This window comes from Rhinopithecus roxellana, chromosome 2 (genome assembly GCF_007565055.1).
Source record: "Rhinopithecus roxellana isolate Shanxi Qingling chromosome 2, ASM756505v1, whole genome shotgun sequence".
NCBI lineage: Eukaryota > Metazoa > Chordata > Mammalia > Primates > Cercopithecidae > Rhinopithecus > Rhinopithecus roxellana.
In genome coordinates, this window is record NC_044550.1 from 128618534 (window position 1) to 128633256 (window position 14723).

Here is a 14723-nt window from a genome sequence, read left to right on the forward strand (position 1 = left end):
AGGGCCCCCACAGGCCTGGGGGCGGCCTGTGATAACTAGCGTATCTGGCAGGAGTAGCAGCTGCCCCTTGGCGCGGCTGCTGGAGCCGCGAACTAGAGAAACACAGACACGCCTCTTAGAGCAACGGCGTCTTTCGGAGAGCAGAGCCAGCCAAGGTAACTCCGGAAATTGAGTGGAGTGGAGGCTGCGCTGAGGCCCCCTTCTGGCTCCTCTCTGGCCGAAAGGTCTCCCCGGCTAGAGAGAGCCCTGCTGCTTTTGGAAGCCTTCAGATGTTAGTTGCTTTGCACCGAAGCTGCTGACCTCTGGGGTTCTGCGCGGATTGCCAGGCTCAAGTTTATTTTGGGGGCTGTAGAGCAGACTTTGCCCTTCTGTGCTGTTATCAGCTTCTGTCGCTGTCTGTCCACGCCCGCTATATCCATCCACTCCCCATTCCGTCTCCAGCAGGCAACTCCCGCTACCCTGCCCCATTTTCTGGGTCATAGAGATATTTGAAAGAAACCTTTAAGGGAAAAGCAATGCCCAAACTGGAAAGACCTATTCCCACAAATTATTAATAACTAATGTTTATGATATCCTTGTTATACCATACATATGTAGGCACATTATGTATTAAATCTCACAGCAGTCTATTAACGCTCGGTTTACAGATGAGGGATTAGAGGCAAAGAGTGAGGTTAAGTAACCAAATCAAGGTTGGAAGACTTGATAGCAGGTATTTATGCTACAAGGAGTGGGCAAGGCTGCGTGGTAGCTCACGCCTGTAATCACAGCACTTTGGGAGGCCGAGGCGAGTGGCTCTCTTGAGTCCAGAAGTTTGAGACTAACCTGGGCATCATGGTGAAACCCTGTCTCTACAAAAATTAGCCAGGTGTGGTGGTGTAATTCTGTAGTACCAGCTACTCAGGAGGCTGAGGTGGAAGGACGGATGGCTTGAGCCCAGGAGGTGGAGGCTGCAGTGAGACATGATCGAACCACTGCATTCCAGTCTGGGCAACAGAGACCCTGTCTCAAGAAAAAAAAGGCGGGGGGTGGGGTGGCGGTGGACAATTCGAGCTCAAACCCTCACTAGGGAGAACTGGGTTGCCTTTGTGGTCTGGCATTTTAACACTGAGGAAAATATTCTCATGTACTCAGGTAGCCTTTGTTCTAGGTAGGCACGAACAGCGCTATTAATTTTATTACCTAAGAGTTTCATAGCAGAGGCCTCAATCTTGTTTTTCTTGTTCTTGGGCTGATGAGAGAAGAGCTAAGAACAAATTAGTCAACATACCAATCCAAGGCATCCACTTTTATAATACATGTGGATGACTTTGCAGAGAAGGAACACAATGGAGAGTGGAATAGGTGAAAGTTGAAAGTGAGGGAGATTTATGCCAATTTTCCATAACAAGCCTTAAAACTTAGACTTCTATTTAAACGTTTTCTTTGGATTTCCAACTTAAAATTTTGTCTTTATCAAAGATTGGTAATGATGGTAAACGTGATCTAAGGTGCTTGCAAACACTTGGATAGCATTTACTATGTGGCAAGCACTATTCTAAACTCTTTGTAAATATTTTCTTTGTAAATCTTCATGAAAATCCTGTAAGGTCGATACTGTTACCCCCACTTTACAGCTGAGGAAATGGAGGCACACAAAGATTAAGTAACTGGCCTATGCACACATAGCCAGTAAGTGTGGAACTGAGATGCTAACCAAGAAAGTTGGGCTTCAAGTATGTGCTCTTAACCCATTAGGTAATTGGACATTAAAAAACAAAACTAAAACAGACTTTAAAAAATGTATCTTTATTTAATTCCAGTTGCATATTAAGGTCTATTTTAGGTAAGAGGTATTTTGTTGTAGTTCTTGCTTTTCAATTCTGAAAATAAACAGAAAAACATTCAGAAAAAAATATTTAAACTCATTTAAGACCACTGTTTTTCCAGTTTAAATGTCGTCTAGCAGAAATTTAAAATGTGTATTTTCCTTCATTGACAATTTCTAGATGACTTTGGAGATTACCGTTATAGTACCACACACTGTCTTTAATGACATAAATTTGGAGGATATTTATTCCCTCCCAAAAGCATATTGTTTGTTTAATTAAAAGAAGAGCACTAGAAAAATCTCCAACTAACCTATTCTTTGATTCTAGGAAAATTCCTCTTCTGACTCAAAAATTAGAATGCGATAATAAATGCCAACTTCTGTTTTATGGGTCTTTGTGCTAGGACACTTAGACCCGGGGGTGATGGTCAAAATAAATAATGATCAGTAGAGCCTTAGGGCCTCAAGGGACAAGGCCACAGGTCTTTCGAGCTTGGGGAGGTCTGGGAGGATTCCTGCTGTGTCAAGGTTAACCCTTGAGTTGCTACATTGTTGGGAGGTCTGTGGTTTCTGTGGCAAAGAATAAGATGACTAGGCAAGAGGGGTGGTAACTGGGGAGTAGAAACCACCTTTGCAAAAATTGTACCACTGAGAAAATTTTAACAGTAAGCTGAGCTAATTCATCCTCCATCTTGCCTTTCCCTTAATTATTGCTGGGTTATTGGGCTGTGAAAGGAAAATAAATCTTGGAGCCCCCAAATCACTAAGCTAAAGGGAAAAGTGAAGCTTGGAATGGCTTAGGGCCAACCTGCCTCCCATTCTGTTCAAACTCACACCTCTGCTCACTGACATAAATGCATATCTGATTGCCTCCTTTAGAGAGGCTAGTCAGGAATTCAAAAGAATGCAACCATTTGTCTCTTATCTACTTATGGCCTGGAAAGCCCCATCTCTGGTTCCAATATTCCTGCCTTTGCTTTGAGTTGTCCCGTCTTTCCAGACAGAACCAATGTTCATCTTGCATATGTTGATTGATATCTCATGTGTCCCTAGAATGTATAAAACCCAACTGTGCTCTGATCACCTTGGGCACATGTCATCAGGACCTCCTGAGGCTATGTCATGGGGTTGTGTCCTCAACCTTGGCAAAATAAGTCGTAAATTAACTGAGACCTGTCTCGAATTTTTGGGGTTCAAATTTTGGTAACCTCAGAGGGATTCTGAGTGGAGATGCCCCTGACCTTTGACTAATCTCCTATCAGTGCTTGATACCAGCATGAGCTAATTTTATGGCTCAAACCAATAGGACAATTTGCTGAAGTCTGAGAGTATCCCCTCCAGAGAATCCCTGATTTCCCCGAATTTGGTCAAGATCTAAAGTTTATTTTGCTGTACAACTCCTCTTTTTTGGAGTTTTACTTGCTTCCATCAAGAAAGACACATTTCCTGTTTCTATGACGTTGGAAGGCAGGTGACTCCTTTATGGAGTTTGGCTCACTTCCAACAGGGAAGAGGAGTAGTTTTTTTTTTTTTTTTTTTTGTATTTTATTTTTTATTTATTTATTTTTGTTGTTGTTTTCCTGCTTCTTGAATGGTAGAGAGCAGTCTATAGCCTGAGAGTTGTCCCTAGGTAAGTAACTGAATTGGGGTTTGTCTTGGTTAAAGTTAAGATTAACAACTAACTGGTCTTAATTTCTCATTACCATTAGAGCACTCAGTGGTCATATAAATTGTGCCATTGTTTGTTTTGCTTAATTGTTTGTTGTTGTTGTTTGTTTCTGTTTTTTATTGTTGTTTTGGTCTTTTTCCCATTGGGTTTGATCAACTCTATCCAACTTGATCAAATCCAAAGGAAAGTTCCAAATTATGGGGAAGAAGGCCTGAGAAGTGGCTAAATTCTAAAAAAAAAAAAAGAAAAAAAAAGGTGGTGTGGAGGGGAGGAAAAAGGAAAAAAAAAGAGGAAAGATTTTTGATTTTGACTACTAAAGGGGCTTTATTTACATAAAGCCACCTTTTTGTTAGCCAGGCCAAACTGAAAGCAATGGCTGTCCTCCCACACTGCTAAGGTCCCACCCGATAGCTAAGGTTGCGCCTTTTTTCTTTGTTTCCTGCCAAAACAGCCCTGGGTTTGGTTCCTAAATCAAGCCTGTTCTGGTTTGATACTTGTTACTTCTGAAATAGCAGCAATTTGTCCTAGGTGAAATATAGTGAGGACTAAACTGATTTTTTTATCTTGCCCAAATTCCTGTTTAAGGTGTCTGTGGAGTCATGTCCTACAAATCATAAATTCTCATTATAAGGGTTTTATTTGAGCCTATGTATCGTGATTTATTTTCCAACCTGACTCTGACATAACATTACGAGACAAGGGAGAAAAGCAAAATTATTTTACCCTAAAACATGTTTCTTTGCCGTATCTTGAAATGTCCCTGCAAAGCGGTTCTTTGTAGGGGAGAATTTGCATCTTTAAAGAATCTCTGTTAACATAGCTAGATCTTTTTCTTCTAGATCCTCCTGATCCTAAAGCGATTAACTAAGATCTGAATTGTCTCTAAGGGCCGCCACTATTAAGACTTCAAAAGAACTTTGGTCTCTGCAATCTTTATCTTAATCCAAACATTCCCTTTCTATGAATCCCATGTCTTTAGGCAAACTCAACCAGTTATCAACCAGAAAATGTTTAAATTGGCCTACAGCCTGGAAGCCCCCCCACACCCACCTGGTTTTGAGTTGTCCCACCTTTCTGGACCAAACCAATGTATTTCTTAAATGTATTTAATTGATGTCTCATGCCTCTCTAAAATGTATAAAACCAATCCGCACCCTGACCACCTTGGGCACATGTTCTCAGGACCTCCTGAGGGCTGTGTCATGGGCCATGATCACTCATATTTGGCTCAGAATAAATCTCTTCAAATATTTTAGAGTTCAACTCTTTTCACTGACAATAGTAATGAGATTTAAAAAGATTTTTTTAAAAAAGGAACTCAATGGTTAAAAGTCAGCTTAATCAAAAAGCTAACATCCAAGATGTGTGTGTGTATGTGTGCATGTTTGTATTTAAAAGGCCTTCATGTTTTGTTTGTTTTTTCTTTCCTGTCCCAGGACCTTGTCTTTTTTTTTTTTTTTTTTTAGTAAACTTTTTTTTTTTCTTCTTAGTTGACTGAATTCTGTTTTCTTCATTAATAGCTATTGCAACCAAGGCTACTCTGGGGTTTCAAAGTAAGAGTGTAGTTTAGACACTTAGAAATGCCTTTGTTTTTAAAGTGCACTGTAAAAGCATCATGTGGTCTAACCTTAAAATAATTATCTTGTTGGAGACCCGGGATTCAGTGTGGGCTCTGCCCAGAGCTTAGAGATCCAGTTAAGCAATAAATAATCCCTATTTAAATAAAATAGGTCTCCTTATGCAATCCTATGATAGATTTATATAATTTTATGTTTGATTTGGCATGCATTGTCAATCTCCCTGTAACACCACTAGACTTTTTCTCTCTATACCTTAGGATGTAAATTTTGCTATTTGATTTTCACCTGCATTGTTTCATTTAATATCTAAATTTATGGCTATTTAGCTGACAACTGCCTAGTGTTATGAAACAGGTTATCAAAAATCTGAAAGTCTAAGACAGAAAAAAAAAGTCTATGAATCTATAAGATGAACTTCTATCGGCATGCCTACTATGTCTATGTATTTGTGTGTTGAGTACACAATGTTTCACTACTGAAAATATATAAAAGAGCTCCAATTAATTGGCTTAAAGAAAAACAGAAGTACTTAAATCAAATACTTTATCAAAAAAAGGAAAGACTAGTAGAATGTTTTTTCTTTTCTTTTTTTTTTTTTGAAATGGAGTTTCACTCCTGTCACCCAGGCTAGAGTGCAATGGTATGATCTTGGCTCAATGCAACCTCTGTCTTTTGGGTTCAGGCAATTCTCCTGCCTCAGCCCCCCATGTAGCTGGCATTACAGGCATACACCACCACACCTGGCTAATTTTTGTATTTTAGTAGAGATGGGATTTTGTCATGTTGATCAGGGTGGTCTTGAACTCCTGACCTCAGGTGATCTGCCCACCTCAGCCTCCCAAACTGCTGGGACTACAGCATGAGTCACTGTGTGTGACTGTCCAATGCTTTTTCAAGTTTACATGACTTAAGTAAAATCTTTTTTTTTTCTTTGAGACAGAGTCTGGCTCTGTCGCCCAGGCTGGAGTGCAGTGTCATGATATAAGCTCACTGCAACCATTGCTTCCTGGGTTCAAATGATTTGCCTGCCTCAGCTTCTGAGTAGCTAGGATTACAGGTGCACACCACCACACCCAGTTAATTTTTCATAATTTTAATAGAGACGGGGTTTCACCATGTTAGGTAAGCTGTTCTTGATCTCCTGACCTCATGATCTGCCCACCTAGGCCTCCCAAAGTGCTGGGATTACAGGCATGAGCCACCACACCCAGCTGTAAAATCTTTAATAAGTAACCTACCTTTAAAATTATTGATAAAGTAATATTAGAAATGTCTTAAGAATTGCCAGGATACATTTTTGTTTGCATTTATTAATCAAGCAATTTCATACTTATCCCTGCCAAATACTATAAGGTGTCAAAATTTGGCATAGGGGTTACAAACCTATAAACCCAGCCCAAGATTGCTTTCATAACCTTTAATACATAAGACATTGCTATTGATTTAATGAAAATAGCCATATCTTGAATTATTTAGTAAAATTACCATAACTTCTAATATTGTGGCATTAGGCAGTCTAATCCACAGGCAGCAAGGAAATTTGTTTGGGGGAAAGGACTATTACTGTCTTTGTTTCAAAGTTAAACTATAAGTTAAATTCCTTCTAAAGTTCGGGAATGAACAAGGAAAGCTTGGAGGTTAGAAGCAAGATGGAGTCAGTTAGGTCATGTCTTTTTCACTGTCTCAGAATTTTGCAAAGGTGAGTTTCATAACTTTAAATGATGACTATCACAGTTTTCATAAATAATGTAGGTAAATGAATAAAATAAAATAGATGTAATGGGATAAACACTTGTAGACAAACTTGTCATAATTTAGAATCTAAAGTTATACTAAACTATTTCATTATTTAGGTATTTTCCAATAAAAATATATTGTAGGAAAACATTTTTTCTAAAAAAAAGTGTCCTTTTAGAAAAGGCAGACAATTTTTTTCTAATTCAAAGCTTAAAGGTTATGTATAAAACAAGGTAGAAGGAACCAGGAAATAAGAGAGATGTAAAGAAACTTATAAAAATGAAGAGGTATATTTTGGTAAGAAAGCTTAAAGAAAAATAATTTTATATGAGAAAGAATCTTACATGGTAAATTTAGACCTAGAATAAAATGACTAGTTGTTTAAGAAAGAGGGATATTCAGGACAAACCGGAAAGTCCAACATGTCATTAATGGTCTGGGTAAGTCACAATGAAGGAATTTATTTAAAAAATCCAAAAACTTTTATATGATCAAGTTGTCTGTAGTTAAAGGGAAATTATAATGGTCTTTCCAGAGACTGGGTTTGATGTTAAAAAAACCAAAAATGTTTATATAGTAAAGAATTGATTAGAAAAATAAAAGTTCCTTAAAGTATTGATTTACTCTTAATAAATTATAAGAGATTTTATTTGTATCTTAACCTAAAGTTAAACTTTTATTGCATCTTGCCGGTTTTGGTTTTCTCTCCCCTGTTAAAAGGAGTGAAATAATAATGCTGTCCTTCAACTCATATAAGTTTTTGTTTCCTCAAGTTCTGTTTGTTGTGGCCTGATGATAACAATATTTTCTTAAAGATCTAAAGGAAATGTTTTCTTCCAACGTAATGTTCTGTACACTGCGAAGGTCTTTTCTTTTGCCTTTTGGTAACTGGCCTAACAGATTATAGGTTTTATAAAAATAATTCCTATGGCATTATTATTAAGTTTTGGTTTGCTTAGGAAAAAAACTGAGATTAAAAATTTTTTTTAAAGTAAGGTTATTACATCCATGTATCTTTCTGTATGTGCTTTTAAAGTACTTGTGACATTAAGTTACAGGGCTTTGACTCCTGGGTCTAAAAAGGACACCAAATCCTGCTAAATCTTAAAACACCAACAGCAATTAAAGCCTCATCTTCAGGCTCCCTTGATTGGCATCAGAATATGCCAATCAAAATAAACTGCATTCCTGAGACACAGGGTCAGAAGTTAAAGCCATTCAACTCCTCAAAGTCCAGGGACTATTGTGGAAGAGGTGGGCATGTGAGATTGTAAGGGCCGATTTTAAGAGATAAAATAAGTTCAATTTCTTTCTAAATTAAACATTAATGTCAAAGACACACTTATTCAAGACCAGCATATGGGCCCCTGTCTCAAATTAATAAGACTTAGTTGAAGCATTAACCAACTCCTTAATAAAGGTTATGAAGGTTATAAAAGGCTTATGGAAGTTAAATTTTATGATCAATGTTAAAATTTTATAGATTGTTTATAAAATTTTGAAAAACAAATTTAAGTGGCTTCATGCTGTTTTTATTAGAGCTAATTGTTTAGAAAATTAAGTGTCCTCTCTCAAAGAATGAAGGTTTTCACTTTTTTTTTTTAAATCCTTGAGTTATCACTCTGGTTAAATGAATGACTTATTTTATAATAAGCTATAATCCTATTTTGTGATATCAAGTGTTTTAAACCTTTGATATTTGACAAACTTTCCAAAATCAAATTATAAATTATGTCTTTTTTTGGCTGGGCATGGTGGCTCACACCCATAATTCAAGCATTTTGGGAGGCCAAGGAGGGAGGATTATTTGAGGTCAAGAATTTGAGACCAGCCTGGCCAACATGGTGAAACTCTGTCTGTACCAAAAAATACAAAAATTAGCTGGGCATGGTGGCACATGCCTGTAATCACAACCACTGGGGAGGCTGAGGCAGGAGAATTACTTGAACCGGGGAGATGGAGGTTGCAGTGAGCTGAGATCATGCCACTGCACTCCAGCCTGGGTGACAGAGAGAGACTCTGTCTCAAAGAAAAAAATTGATGTCTTTTTTGAACTAATTAATCCTTTAAGATGTTATTAATAGGTTCCCTAAAGTCAAAAAATGACATATTTGGTTATTTGGTATAAAAATTATAAAGGAAACACTGTCAAATAAGAAATAGTGTTTGGTTTTCTTTGGGCTGTATTTGTATAAAAATGTTATTGGTGTGTATTCTAAAATTATGGGAAACTTCTATAATTCTAATATGACTTAGTGTATATTATCAGTAATAATTATAATTGTTATGTCAAATTATTGTGTGCAACAGAGGTAACAAATTTCCTTGTCAATTGTGTCTTTGACTATGGCTGCCCTAAATCTTTTTGTCATCCACAGACAATTGTTGTCTTTTTTGGTTCTCTTTAGAAGGTGGTTTTATAAAACTCTAACAGGTGCTCTTGAATGCAGGTTTCTGATAACTTTGGAGATTGTGACATCAGAATAGATGAAAAACTTCCAGGACTCATGGAGAGATGAAATATTCATGAATATCAAGCAGAACAAGAATTAACTGCATGGACTAAACTAATAGAAGTCTGAAGGAATCTGTCTAACTTTTTGCTTAAAATGGTGCTGATCCTTTTGTTTTTCAAAGCCAAGAAAACGTTTAAGCTATTTACAGCTTTTAACAATTGAGTAAGTATACTCCTATGAATAAAATTTGGAGCATATTTCTTTCTTGGTACCTGATTTCTACAGAATTTGGAAACTATTTGTGAGTATTCTTAACTTATAACAATATAGTTATTTGTGTAGATGCAATAAGAATCTGTTTTCATTTGTAACAGGACACAATTGGAGAAACTAGTTATTTTACCAAGGCTCTTTACTGGGATGGTGTGCTTTGCTTTAAGGAATCAAACTTGACTTATGGAATCAATACAAGCCCCTTGGGAAATCTGACCTCATACCTTTGTCTACCCAGTCCCTGTACGGGGTTCCTACCTATGGTGAGTAAAGAACATCACTTTCTGACAGGTTCACGAGCCCCAGGTTTATCTTGGAACCTCAAGAGGAAAAGAATTCACCCAACTCATAGGTATTTGATGGTACAAATCCATGACTGGGCTTGACTTTAAAAAACTCTTCCCTGAGATTTCTTCTATGGAATAAAGTTCCATCAAAGCCAATTTAAAAGCCTATGGAAAAAAAACTATTCTTGTTGCACTGTAAACAAATAATCAGGCCAGGTATAATAAAGCAAGTCAGGGCTGGGTGTACTGGCTCACACCTGTAATCCCAACACTTTTGAAGGCTAAGTTGGATGCATCATGAGTTCAGGAGTTCGAGACTAGCCTGGCCAAGATGGTGAAACCCCATCTCTACTAAAAATACAAAAACTAGCCCGGCTTGGTGGCATGTACCTATAATCCCAGCTACTTGGGAGGCTGAGGCAGGATAATTGCTTGAACCTGGGAGGCAGAGGTTGCAGTGAGCTGAGATCATACCACTGCACTCCATCCTGGCAACAAGAACAAGACTCCATCTCAGAAAATTAATTAAATAAATAAATAAATAATAAAAAATAAAGCAAATCAGTCCTACCATGATTTGTCATTAGTAAAAATGGGAAACTGCAGAGAAAAAATTATATTTCAAAAACTATAGTATACCTGTTCTTAGATTCCAGTCTTGCCTAATGTTTTTTCAATTTTTATTATTTTCTACAGTTTGTACTGAATGCTAATTTTTCTTTGTTTTTTTTTTTTTTTTTTTTAATATACTTTAAGTTCTAAGTTCTAGGGTACATGTGCACAACGTGCAGGTTTGTTACATATGTATACTTGTGCCATGTTGGTGTGCTGTACCCATCAACTCGTCAGCACCCATCAACTCATCATTTACATCAAGTATAACTCCCAGTGCCATCCCTCCCCCCTTCCCCCTCCCCACAGTAGGCCCCGGTGTGTGATGTTCCCCTTCCTGAGTCCAAGTGATCTCATTGTTCAATTCCCACCTATGAGTGAGAACATGCAGTGTTTGGTTTTCTGTTCTTGCGATAGTTTGCTGAGAATGATGGTTTCCAGCTGCATCCATGTCCCTACAAAGGACACAAACTCATCCTTTTTTATGGCTGCATAGTATTCCATGGTGTATATGTGCCATATTTTCTTAATCTAGTCTGTCACTGATGGACATTTGGTTGATTTCAAGTCTTTGCTATTGTGAATAGTGCCGCAATAAACATACGTGTGCATGTGTCTTTATAGCAGCATGATTTACAATCCTTTGGGTATATACCCAGTAATGGGATGGCTGGGTCATATGGTATTTCTAGTTCTAGATCCTTGAGGAATCGCCATACTGTTTTCCACAGTGGTTGAATTAGTTTACAATCCCACCAACAATGTAAAAGTGTTCCTATTTCTCCCCATCCTCTCCAGCACCTGTTGTTTCCTGACTTTTTAATGATTGCCATTCTAACTGGTGTGAGATGGTATCTCATTGTTTTGATTTGCATTTCTCTGATGGCCAGTGATGACAAGCATTTTTTTCATGTGTCTGTTGGCTGTATGCATGTCTTCTTGTGAGAAATGTCTGTTCATATCCTTTGCCTGATATAATGAGTTAGGGAGGATTCCCTCTTTTTCTATTGATTGGAATAGTTTCAGAAGGAATGGTACCAGCTCCTCCTTGTACCTCTCGTAGAATTTGGCTGTGAATCCATCTGGCCCTGGACTTTTTTTGGTTGGTAGGTTATTAATTATTGCCTCAATTTCAGAGCCTGCTATTGGTCTATTCAGAGATTCAACTTCTTCCTGGTTTAGTCTTGGGAGAGTGTAAGTGTCCAGGAAATTATCCATTTCTTATAGATTTTCTAGTTTATTGGCATAGAGGTGTTTGTAGTATTCTCTGATGGTAGTTTGTATTTCTGTGGGGTCGGTGGTGATATCCCCTTTTTATAGGGTGATATATAAAAAGGTGATATCCCCTTTTTATTGCATCTATTTGATTCTTTGCTCTTTTCTTCTTTATTAGTCTTGCTAGCAGTCTATCAATTTTGTTGATCTTTTCAAAAAACCAACTCCTGGATTCATTGATTTTTTGGATGGTTTTTTGTGTCTCTGTCTCCTTCAGTTCTGCTATGTTCTTAGTTATTTCTTGCCTTCTGCTAGCTTTTGAATGTGTTTGTTCTTGCTTCTCTGGTTCTTTTAATTGTGATGTTAGGGTGTCCATTTTAGATCTTTCCTGCTTTCTCTTGTGGGCATTTAGTGCTATAAATTTCCCTCTACACACTGCTTTAAATGTGTCCCAGAGATTCTGGTATGTTGTATCTTTGTTCTCATTGGTTTCAAAGAACATCTTTATTTCTGCCTTCATTTCGTTATGTACCCAGTAGTCATTCAGGAGCAGGTTGTTCAGTTTCCATGTGGTTGAGCGGTTTTGATTGAGTTTCTTAGTTCTGAGTTCTAGTTTGATTGCACTGTGGTCTGAGAGACAGTTTGTTATAATTTCTGTTCTTTTACATTTGCTGAAGAGTGCTTTACTTCCATCTGTGTGGTCAATTTTGGAATAAGTGTGATGTGGTGCTGAGAAGAATGTATATTCTGTTGATTTGGGGTGGAGAGTTCTGTAGATGTCTATTTGGTCCGCTTGCTGCAGAGATGAGTTCAATTCCTGGATATCCTTGTCAACTTTCTGTCTCGTTGATCTGTCTAATGTTGACAGTGGGGTGTTAAAGTCTCCCATTATTATTGTATGGGAGTCTAAGTGTCTTTGTAAGTCTCTAAGGACTTGCTTTATGAATCTGGGTGCTCCTGTATTGGGTGCATATATATTTAGGATAGTTAGCTCTTCCTGTTGAGTTGATCCCTTTACCATTATGTAATGGCCTTCTTTGTCTCTTTTGATCTTTGATGGTTTAAAGTCTGTTTTATCAGAGACTAGGATTGTAACCCCTGCTTTTTTTTGTTCTCCATTTGCTTGGTAGATCTTCCTCCATCCCCTTATTTTGAGCCTATGTGTATCTCTGCATGTGAGATGGGTCTCCTGAATACAGCAAACTGATGGGTCTTGACTCTTTATCCAATTTGCCAGTCTGTGTCTTTTAATGAGACCATTTAGTCCATTTACATTTATTGTTAATATTGTTATGTGTCAACTTGATCCTGTCATTGTGATATTAGCGGGTTATTTTGCTCGTTAGTTGATGCAGTTTCTTCCTAGCATCGATGGTCTTTACATTTTGGCATGTTTTTGCAATGGCTGGTACCGGTTGTTCCTTTCCATGTTTAGTGCTTTCTTCAGGATCTCTTGTAAGGAAGGCCTGGTGGTGACAAAATCTCTAAGCATTTGCTTATCTGTAAAGGATTTTATTTCTCCTTCACTTATGAAACTTAGTTTGGCTGGATATGAAATTCTGGGTTGAAAATTCTTTTCTTTAAGAATGTTGAGGCTGGGCGTGGTGGCTCAAGCCTGTTATCCCAGCACTTTGGGAGGCCAAGATGGGCGGATTACAAGGTCAGGAGATCGAGACCATCCTGACTAACCTGGTGAAACTCCCTCTCTACTAAAAAATACAAAAAAAAAACTAGCTGGGCGAGGTGGCGGGCGCCTGTAGTCCCAGCTACTTGGGTGGCTGAGGCAGGAGAATGGCGTGAACTCGAAAGGCGGAACTTGCAGTGAGCTGAGATCTGGCCACTGCCCTCCAGTTTGGGCGACAGAGCAAGACTCCGACTCAAAAAAAAAAAAAAAAAAAAAAAAAAAAAGAATGTTGAATATAGAATGTTGAATATTGGCCCCCACTCTCTTCTGGCTTGTAGAGTTTCTGCCGAGAGATCTGCTGTTAGTCTGATGGGCTTCCCTTTGTGGGTAACTCGACCTTTCTCTCTGACTGCCCTTAACATTTTTTCCTTCATTTCAACTTTGGTGAATCTGACAATTATGCGTCTTGGAGTTGTGCTTCTCGAGGATTATCTTTGTGGCATTATCTGTATTTCCTGAATTTGAATGTTGGCCTGCCTTACTATGTTGGGGAAGTTCTCCTGGATGATATCCTGAAGAGTGTTTTCCAAGTTGGTTCCGTTTTCCCCCTCACTTTCAGGCACCCCAATCAGATGTAGATTTTGTCTTTTCACATAATCCCATACTTCTTGAAGGCTTTGTTCATTTCTTTTTCCTCTTTTTTCTTTAGACTTCTCTTCTCACTTCATTTCCTTCATTTGATTCTCAATCGCTGAAACTCTTTATTCCAGTTGATCAAGTCGGTTACTGAAGCTTGTGCATTTGTCATGTATTTCTTGTGTCATGGTTTTTATCTCTGTCAGTTCGTTTATGGCCTTCTCTGCATTGATTATTCTAGTTATCCATTCTTCCATTCTTTTTTCAAGATTTTTAGTTTCTTTGCGCTGGGTACGTAATTCCTTCTTTAGCTCTGAGAAATTTGACGGACTGAAGCCTTCTTCCCTCAACTTGTCAAAATCATTCTCCATCCAGCTTTGATCCATTGCTGGCGATGAGCTGTGTTCCTTTGGAGGGGGAGATGCACTCTGATTTTTTGAATTTCCAGCTTTTCTGCACTGCTTTTTCCCCATCTTTGTGGTTTTATCTGCCTTTGGTCTTTGATGATGGTGACATACTGACGGGGTTTTGGTGTGGGTGTCCTTTCTGTTTGTTAGTTTTCCTTCTAACAGTCAGGAACCTCAGCTATAGGTCTGTTGGAGATTGCTTGAGGTCCACTCCAGACCCTGTTTGCCTGGGTATCAGCAGCAGAGGCTGCAGAAGATAGAATCTTGCTGATCAGCGAGTGTTCCTGTCTGATTCTTGCTCTGGAAGCTTCATCTCAGGGGTTTACCCCGCCGTGTGAGGTGTGGGGTGTCGGTCTGCACCTAGTTGAGGATATCTCCCAGTTAGGCTACTCAGGGGTCAGGGACCCATTTGAGCAG

General features: G+C 38.4%; 1 long non-coding RNA gene across 1 annotated transcript; it reads left to right on the forward strand.

The window, feature by feature from the left end:
- Positions 1–14: 14 nt before the first annotated feature.
- Positions 15–9737, forward strand: LOC115892616. The gene is made up of 3 exons (XR_004052476.1): positions 15–155; positions 9247–9474; positions 9627–9737. It is a non-coding gene; the product is annotated as an uncharacterized LOC115892616 (long non-coding RNA).
- Positions 9738–14723: the final 4986 nt, after the last annotated feature.